The sequence below is a fragment of the Microcaecilia unicolor genome, chromosome 11, assembly GCF_901765095.1.
Source record: "Microcaecilia unicolor chromosome 11, aMicUni1.1, whole genome shotgun sequence".
NCBI lineage: Eukaryota > Metazoa > Chordata > Amphibia > Gymnophiona > Siphonopidae > Microcaecilia > Microcaecilia unicolor.
In genome coordinates this window covers 200,328,259-200,338,249 of record NC_044041.1, presented here as the reverse complement: position 1 = coordinate 200,338,249, position 9,991 = coordinate 200,328,259, and positions in this window count along the sequence as shown.

Below are 9,991 nucleotides of genomic sequence, written 5' to 3'. Positions count from 1 at the left end.
TGTAGGAAATTAACACTCGCCAAGTGCAAAACAGACACAATATCTAGCGGCCCATTTACTAAGCTGTCAATTTGGAGTTACCGCACCAGCTACCACGAGGCCCGGGTGGTAATTTCATTTTTTACGCGTGTTCGCTATGCTTGCCGGAAAATAATTGTGTGTGGTGGAAACCGGGTGGTAATCATCATTCTACGCAGGTACACGATTACCGCACGGTTACCGCATGAGACCTTACCACTAAGTCAATGGCTGGCGGTAAGGTCTCAGACCCAAAATGGATTCACGCCAATTTTATTTTGCCGCACGTCCATTTTCAGCAAAAATCTTTAAAAAAGGCCTTTTTTACAAGCGCGCTGAAAAATGGATATGCGTGCGCCCAAAACACGCGCCTACATTAGTGCAGCCTATTTTTTGGTGTGCCTTAGTAAAAGGACTCCCTAGTGAGGGGCATGCCCAGCATGCTACCTGTGGGTACCGCATTTAAAAATGCCCTTTAACGCGCAGTTAGGAGGCAGTAAGTGTTCCTTCACTAAGGGCCGAATTCAGTAGACGATGCCCAAAGTTAGGCGGCGGGGGTAGGGGCTTTGGTGATGCACTGGGGGAAGGGTCTTGGGTGATGCGTCGAGGGGGGGTAAGGGCTTTGGTGCTGTGCCGGGGCGGAGGGGCTTGCGTGTTGCGCCGAGGGGGGCGCACTCAGAGCTGATTGGTAGGCAGGGGGAGGAGTAGGGAAACACGCGCGTGTTTCCCTACTCTTCCCCCTGCCTGGCTCGCGGTTTTGCAGGGCAGGGGCTTGGGTGTTGCGCCGAGGGGGGGGGGCACTGACAGCTGTTTCCCAGGCAGGAATCAGCTGTCAGTGACATCACTGACATCAGTGCATTCTAAACTGCCTAGCAGACCACCTCCGAGGGAGCCACTGTCCCAGGCACATTAGAACGTTGGAGGTGAGAATTATTATATAGGAATACACACCATTTGCAAAGCGAATACAGTCTTCCGATATTGCATGCATGTGTGAATCATTGCATATATGCAGATTAGAATGTGCCCTCTTTGGAAATTGTGCACACTCAATGATACTGTTCCCATAACAACAAAATAGCAAAAAAAAAAAAAAAAATCCCGATCACACTGGTGCATGCTTAAACACCCTGCTATTCACCAGGCATCAGTGCCAAAAAAAAAAAAAAATGTTCTCTACTGTAACAGACATCAGTTTACTAACCAGCTGTTCCTCTATGGGGATCTTAGGAGAGAATCAGGGTATCTTGTTGCAGTCTGGGTCAGGGCCGTGCCTAGGGTCTCTGGCGCCCCCCTGCAGACTATCAGTTGGCGCCCCTACCCCCCGTGAAAAAGATCAGGCCCCCCCCCCCCCCGGTGAAAATGATCGCTCACCACTTGCCACACTGACAGGAATTGTCAGCAATATTCTTAGAAACAAATTGCTATACATTGCAAAATAAGATAGCAGATGTAAATTCTCAAAGTGGACATATTCCAAACGCTAGACAAAAATTAAACTGAACCCCCAAGATGCCAGACTCTGCATACAATGCAACACCACAGAAACAGAAAATGTCCCCTAGTACTGTGCAAAATATAAAGACTGCAGATGTAAATTTGAAAAAAAACTAACAAGAACCAATCACCACTTTACAAATTAACAAATAGAAATAAAACAAATATAGAAAATAAAATAATACCATTTTATTGGACTAATACATTTAGCTTTCAGAGGCCAAAACATCCTTCCTCAGGTCAATACAGTATAGTGCTGTTACAGTATCCTATCCTGACCTGAGGAAGGGGGTTTTGTTCTCCGAAAGTTAGTCAAAATGTATTAAATTAGTCCAATAAAAAGATTACCTATTATAACATTTATTAACACAGCTACAATACTATTATATCCTAAAGCAAAAAAAATAAAAGTAAATATTTTATTTACAGTTTGTTGTCTCTGGTTTCTGCTTTCCTCATCTTCTTTTCACTGTTTTCCTTCCATCCAGCATCTGTCTTTGTTCTCTCTCTGCCATCCAGTGTCTGCCCTCTCTGCTGTCCCCTCCATCCAATGTCTGCCCTCTCTCCCTGCCCCTTCCATCTACATCTGCCCTCTATCTCAGCACCTTCCACCCACCATCTGCCCCTGTCTGCCCTCTCTCTCCCCCTTCCATTCACTGTCTGCCCTTTCTATCGCTTCCATCCACTGTCTGCCCTTTCTCTCTGTCCGCTCAATCCACCATTTACCCTCCCTCTCCCATCCATCTAAGGTCTGCCCTCCCTCTCACTCCCCCTTCCATCTAGGATCTGTCCCCTCTCTCTGCCCCTTTTTTTCAGCCCCCAGTTCCAGCCCCACTATCCCACCAGTCCCCAGTTTCAGCCCTAGCCCTTTTCTCCCACCAGTCTTGAGCTTCGGCCCCCAGCCACTTCTCCCTGTCCCCTTTTCAGCCCCCAGTTTCAAACCCAGCCCTTTTCTCTCACTAGTCCCAAGCTTCAGCCCCAGCCACTTCTCCCTGTCTTCTTTTCAGCCCCCAGTCCCCACAGTTTCAGCTCTTGTCCCTTTTCAGCCCCCAGTCCCAGTACTAGCCCCCTTATCCCACCTACCCTCCTTTTCAGCCCACAGTTCCAGCTCCAGCTCCCTTCATCCACATGCCTTGCATTAGGGCCTCCCCTTTCAGCCCCAGACCCCATCTGGGCTCCCCTCCCCATCCCCTTCTCCCATCTGGGCACCCCATCCCCTTCTCCCATCTGGGCACCCCAACCCCTTCTCCCATCTGGCCACCCCATCCCCTTCTGCCATCTGGGCTCCCCACCCCATCCCCTTCTGTCATCTGGGCACCCCACCCCATCCCCTTCTGCCATCTGGGCTCCCCTCCCCTTCTGCCATCTGGGCACCCCACCCCATCCCCTTCTGCCATCTGGGCTCCCCACCCCATCCCCTTCTGCCATCTGGGCTCCCCTCCCCATCCCCTTCTGTCATCTGGGCTCCCCTCCCCATCCCCTTCTGTCATCTGGGCACCCCACCCCATCCCCTTCTGTCATCTGGGCTCCCCTCCCCCTCGCCATCCCCTTCTGTCATCTGGGCTCCCCTCCCCCTCCCCATCCCCTTCTGCCATCTGGGCTCCCCTCCCCATCTGGGCACCCCATCCCATCCCCTTCTGTCATCTGGGCTCCCCTCCCCATCCCCTTCTCCCATCTGGGCACCCCACCCCATCCCCTTCTGTCATCTGGGCTCCCCTCCCCATCCCCTTCTGCCATCTGGGCTCCCCTCCCCATCTGGGCACCCCATCCCATCCCCTTCTGTCATCTGGGCTCCCCTCCCCATCCCCTTCTCCCATCTGGGCACCCCATCCCCTTCTCCCATCTGGGCTCCCCACCCCATTCCCTTCTGTCATCTGGGCTCCCCTCCCCATCGGCCATCTGGGCACCCCTGATCCGACCCGACTACCAGCTCCGTCGAGATGACAGCGGGTGTGGGGGGGGGTGCTCCGCTCCCGCTGCTCCCACCCTACCTTCTTTTAAAAAAGAAATCAGTAAAGCGGCGTGGCAGGCAGCGCAGCTTCGCGTCTGCCCTGCTTGTAAAACAAGTAGATCTCCTCGTCGGGCCTTCGCTCACTGGGTCCCGCCCTCGAGGAAATAGGAAGTTACCTCAGAGGAGGGCGGGACCCAGTGAGCGAAGGCCCGACGAGGAGATCTACTTGTTTTACAAGCAGGGCAGACGCGAAGCTGCGCTGCCTGCCACGCCGCTTTACTGATTTCTTTTTTAAAAGAAGGTAGGGTGGGAGCAGCGGGAGCGGCGCACCCCCCACCCGCTGACACCCGGGGCGCATCGCCCCCACCGCGCTCTTGGTTCCCTCAGTGTCCGCCTTCTTCTGACGTCAGAAGAAGGCGGGACACTGAGGGAACCAATGAGTGCAAGGGAAGGGAGACGTCGGCAGCGCTTTCACCGACGCTGCTGCAGCGGCTGCGACTGAGGTAATTTAAAGTCCTCGGGGGCGCGGGGCGAGGGTAAGCACCGCGGTGGCGCCCTCCAGAGGTGGGCGCCCCCCTGCGGCGCTTACCTCGCTTACCGCATCGGCACGGCCCTGGTCTGGGTCATTGCTCTGTTATGCACTATAAAAGAGTGAGTCCCAGTAGACTCAGCCCCTCAGCCCCTTCCAGTCACACATTTCCTGCAGTAATACCAGCTGTTTGGACACTGTGGGACAAAGGAAAGGTTAAGATGGACCAATCAGTCCCTTCCTACTCAATTTCACTAAAAGGAGCATGCAGGACATGAGGGGAAAACAGAGCAGGGCAGGCATTGCGGAGATGCTGGAGACTGGTGCTGGACAACGCTTCAGCTGGCGGGGGTTGGGGACTCCCATCAGCCAAAGTATTTGCTGCAGCAGTGGATGGGGAGTGGCAGGGTGGCTGGGGGGGGGGGGGCGGCAGACCAAAATGTGCCCCCCCTCGGGCTCTGGCCCCCTCCCACCACGAGGAATGGCTACTCCCCTGCTCCTAAGGTCTCCCCTGACAAGGGAAGTCAGAGTCTTCCAAACCCAGAAGACCTGGTAAGCTTAATTCATGCTTTATCAAAAGACTGAATGGAAAAAGGGTATATTTTACTTTTAAAAAAAATGCAAAAAAAAAAAAAAAACCACTAGGGCAATACCAAAAAGGAAATTACTATTTCTGTAAGGCAATAATAAGCCAAAAGGACCATTCGAAATATTTATGGCCCATTGGATGACCGACGTTCACAACTGTCTTCCCAATCTCACCCTGACAGCTAAAGGAAACATACTAAGATGGATTTTCTCATGTGGGGAAAGAGGCCATCGTTTTAAAATACACACAGGGTTTTGCACTCAGGTCATGTTGCCAGAATGTGGAAAGAAAGCTCCCGGTAGTATTTTCCTTTGAAAAATTCAAGGGCACAGAAGCTGCTTCAGGACCAGTGGAGTTTGTTTCACACTGTAAATCACACACTGAATGGTGTCTGCCAGCCTTGTCCTCCCTCATCCCTTTGTAACTCATTTAAAAGCACTAGGGGGGGGGGGGGGGGGGGGGACAAAGGAACACAGCGCATTACTCACAGTGGGATAGGGAAATTTTCAGCCACTGAATTTCAAAAATAGCTGTCCTAATATTGAAAATGAGTGACATACATGACTTTCATGTTGCTAGGTTTTTTTTGTTTTGTTTTGTTTTTTGATTTTTGTTTCTTGGATGGTTATTTAGTTAGCTTGTTTTTGTTGTTGTTAGTTTGGTTGGAAAGTCCACAGTTCATCCCCAAATCAGTTTTGGACCGGACTAGGGACGGTGCCGCAGTTATAAAGCTGAGAGTCACGGCATTGCTCAAGGGTGACACCAGGTGGCTGGATTCAGTTCCTACTATTGCAAAGTGTTAAAAGGGGCCGGGCTATGTGGCACCCTGCAAAGCACTGGCCCTGCAATGACTAGACAAGGTTTGTTGGTGATTGTAGTAGCTATATAAAATAAGGGAAAATTCCACAAGCAGTAGCAAACACGGGCCCGTGGTCCCAAATCCCACCTCTGGCTTCTATTGAGTTGGAAGTACAAAGAAACAGAAGGGTTAAAAAAAAAACCCAGCACTAAGCTGACTGAAAATTGCTACAGCCAAAGGTCAGGACATGTCAGTCACAAGTGTCATTGTCAGGGTTGTGACTGTATCCCATGCCTACACTCACCTCACCTCCTGGTGGCCAGGCCCTATGGCTGCTGTGGACTGTCTTCTTCCTGTTTCCCAAACACATTCCAGACTTCAGTTCCCTTCCTGCTTGTGTCTGCCCTGTTTGTCTTCAGCTTCAGTTCCCTTCCTGCTTGTGTCTGCCCTGTTTGTCTTCAGCTTCAGTTCCCTTCCTGCTTGTGCCTGCCCTTTTTGTCTTCAGCTTCAGTTCCCTTCCTGCTTGTGCCTGCCCTGTTTGTCTTCAGCTTCAGTTCCCTTCCTGCTTGTGTCTGCCCTGTTTGTCTTCAGCTTCAGTTCCCAAGCCTGTCTGAGAATCCTGAATCCTGTTCCAGAATCCTGAATCCTGTTCCAGCCAAGCCTGTCTGAGAATCCTGAATCCTGTTCCAGAATCCTGTTCCAGCCAAGCCTGTCTGAGAATCTTGAATCCTGTTCCAGAATCCTGAATCCTGTTCAAGCCAAGCCAAGCCCGTTCCAGAATCCGGTTGTTCCAGTCCTGCTTATTCCAGCCCTGCTCATCTATAGCTTCAGTCCCCATCCTGCTAGTTCCGGTCCTGCTTGTACCAGCCTGTCTGTGTTCAGCCTCGCTTCCTGTTGGGTGGTTCACCTGCTGTTGCCACTCACTGGCAGCGGCCCAAGGGCTCACTACTCCGAACTTCGTGACAGACTGTTACAGTCACCTACCTTGCTCCTTTCCCTTGGTTTGCCACAGAATATTGTTTCACAGGAAGAGCACGTAAAACAAAAGGTTAAAACTTGAGCTTCTTACTGGCTTCATCATGCTTTGACCAAGCTTCTCTCTGAGCTTTTATCCTTTTCTATCTGGCAGTTGTCATTTACTGCAATGCAGATCTGGCTCCTTTCTTTATGTTCCCACAGGAGCAAGGTGCAGGATTCTTTCTGGCCACTGTTCACCATCTAACACTGAGCTAATTACATTGACCCGGGGTCCGATCAAAAATTTCTGTAATAGATCTGATGTACTGCAGGGGACAGAAGGAGCTTGGCAAAGCATTCGATCTGGCAATATATTTCTGGGGACAGTACGTGCAATGTTTCCCAGCAGAGAGGTGCAGAAAATTTCAAGCTAAAGCCAAAATCAGGTACATTTCAGCCTGAATCAAGTTTGTTGCGATTTTTGAATCGCTAGAGCAACCTGATGGGAAAATGTCCCCAGCAAACGTGAGGGGGGGGGGGGGGGGGCGGTTCACACAGGTTCCACTTTTTTAATCCTCTGATCAGATGAAATTGTTCAAATGTCTCCTATGAAATGTTTTTGCAGCTTCACTGAACTCATTTAAAATATTTCTTAAAAAAACAAAACAAAAACAAGTTAATTTTTCTGTACCACTAGGGTGATCGATTCCACGCGTTGGAGTGCAACATGGGTGCAACACAAGCTAAAATCCGAGACACCATGCTCCGTGCAAAAGATTAAAGTAGAAGAAATAAGCAAATTTTGATAAGTGACGATAAGGGCCACCTTCGAAAGCTAATCAAGAAATGTATTAAGTTAGTCCAATAAAAAAGGTATCATCTTATTTTCTTTTCCATGTTTTATTTTGTTTGATTTCTATAGATTCTACATGGAATGTTGCTATTCCACTAGCAACATTCCATGTAGAAGTCGGCCCTTGTAGATCACCAATGTGGCCGCGCAGGCTTCTGCTTCTGTGAGTCTGACGTCCTGCACGTACGTGCAGGACGTCAGACTCACAGAAACAGAAGCCTGCGCAGGAATGTTGCTAGTGGAATAGCAACATTCCATGTAGAATGTCCAATAGTAGCAACATTCTATGTAGAATCTCCAATAGTATCTATTTTACTGTCATAGTAATGCTTGAATGTTTTCACTTATATACACTGTCAGCTAGCACATTTGCTTATTTCCGATCTGAGGAAGAAGGGCAACCTTCGAAAGCTAATCAAGAAATGTATTAAGTTATGTCCAATAAAAAAGGTCTCATCTTATTTTCTTTTCCATGTTTTATTTTGTTTGATTTCTATAGATTCTACATGGAATGTTGCTATTCCACTAGCAACATTCCATGAAGAAGTCGGCCCTTGTAGATCACCAATGTGGCCGCGTACGTGCAGGACGTCAGACTCACAGAAACAGAAGCCTGCGCAGGAATGTTGCTAGTGGAATAGCAACATTCCATGTAGAATGTCCAATAGTAGCAACATTCTATGTAGAATCTCCAATAGTATCTATTTTACTGTCATAGTAATGCTTGAATGTTTTCACTTATATACACTGTCAGCTAGCACATTTGCTTATTTCCGATCTGAGGAAGAAGGGCAACCTTCGAAAGCTAATCAAAAAATGTATTAAGTTATGTCCAATAAAAAAGGTATCATCTTATTTTCTTTTCCATGTTTTATTTTGTTTGATTTCTATAGATTCTACATGGAATGTTGCTATTCCACTAGCAACATTCCATGTAGAAGTCGGCCCTTGTAGATCACCAATGTGGCCGCGCAGGCTTCTGCTTCTGTGAGTCTGACGTCCTGCACGTACGTGCAGGACGTCAGACTCACAGAAACAGAAGCCTGCGCAGGAATGTTGCTAGTGGAATAGCAACATTCCATGTAGAATGTCCAATAGTAGCAACATTCCATGTAGAATGTCCAATAGTAGCAACATTCTATGTAGAATCTCCAATAGTATCTATTTTACTGTCATAGTAATGCTTGAATGTTTTCACTTATATACACTGTCAGCTAGCACATTTGCTTATTTCCGATCTGAGGAAGAAGGGCAACCTTCGAAAGCTAATCAAAAAATGTATTAAGTTAGTCCAATAAAAAAGGTATCATCTTATTTTCTTTTCCATGTTTTATTTTGTTTGATTTCTATAGATTCTACATGGAATGTTGCTATTCCACTGGCAACATTCCATGTAGAAGTCGGCCCTTGTAGATCACCAATGTGGCCGCGCAGGCTTCTGCTTCTGTGAGTCTGACGTCCTGCACGTACGTGCAGGACGTCAGACTCACAGAAACAGAAGCCTGCGCAGGAATGTTGCTAGTGGAATAGCAACATTCCATGTAGAATGTCCAATAGTAGCAACATTCCATGTAGAATGTCCAATAGTATCTATTTTACTGTCATAGTAATGCTTGAATGTTTTCACTTATATACACTGTCAGCTAGCACATTTGCTTATTTCCGATCTGAGGAAGAAGGGCAACCTTCGAAAGCTAATCAAGAAATGTATTAAGTTATGTCCAATAAAAAAGGTATCATCTTATTTTCTTTTCCATGTTTTATTTTGTTTGATTTCTATAGATTCTACATGGAATGTTGCTATTCCACTAGCAACATTCCATGTAGAAGTTGGCCCTTGTAGATCACCAATGTGGCCGCGCAGGAATGTTGCTAGTGGAATAGCAGCATTCCATGTAGAATGTCCAATAGTAGCAACATTCCATGTAGAATCTCCAAGAGTATCTATTTTATTTTTGTTACATTTGTACCCTGCGCTTTCCCACTCATGGCAGACTCAATGCGGCTTACATGGGGCAATGGAGGGTTAAGTAACTTGCCCAGAGTCACAAGGAGCTGCCTGTGCCTGAAGTGGGAATCCAACTCAGTTCCTCAGTTCCCCAGGACCAAAGTCCACCACCCTAACCACTTGGCCACTCCTCCTCCTCCACTGTTGCTACTATTTGAGATTCTACATGGAATATTGCTATTCCACTACCAACATTCCATGTAGAAGTCGGCCCTTGCAGATCACCAATGTGGCTGCGCAGGCTTCTGCTTCTGTGAGTCTGACATCCTGCACATACGTGCAGGACGTCAGACTCACAGAAACAGAAGCCTGCGCAGCCTTCTACATGGAATGTTGCTAGTGGAATAGCAACATTCCATGTAGAATCTCCAATAGCAGCAACATTCCATGTAGAACCTCCAATAGTAGCAACAGAATCTCAATAGTAGCAACATTCCATGTAGAATGTCCAATAGCAGCAACATTCCACGTAGAATCTCCAATAGTAGCAACATTCCATGTAGAATCTCCAATAGTATCTATTTTACTGTCATAGTAATGCTTGAATGTTTTCACTTATATACACAGTCAGCTAGCACATTTGCTTATTTCCGATCTGAGGAAGAAGGGCAACCTTCGAAAGCTAATCAAAAAATGTATTAAGTTAGTCCCATAAAAAAGGTATCATCTTATTTTATTTTTCTCTGTTTTTATTTTATTCTGTTTCTATTGACTGCTTTTAGAAGTGGACTAACGCGGCTACCACATCTCTCTACTGGTAGTACTAGCAAAGAACCCCCCCTCTCTCCCC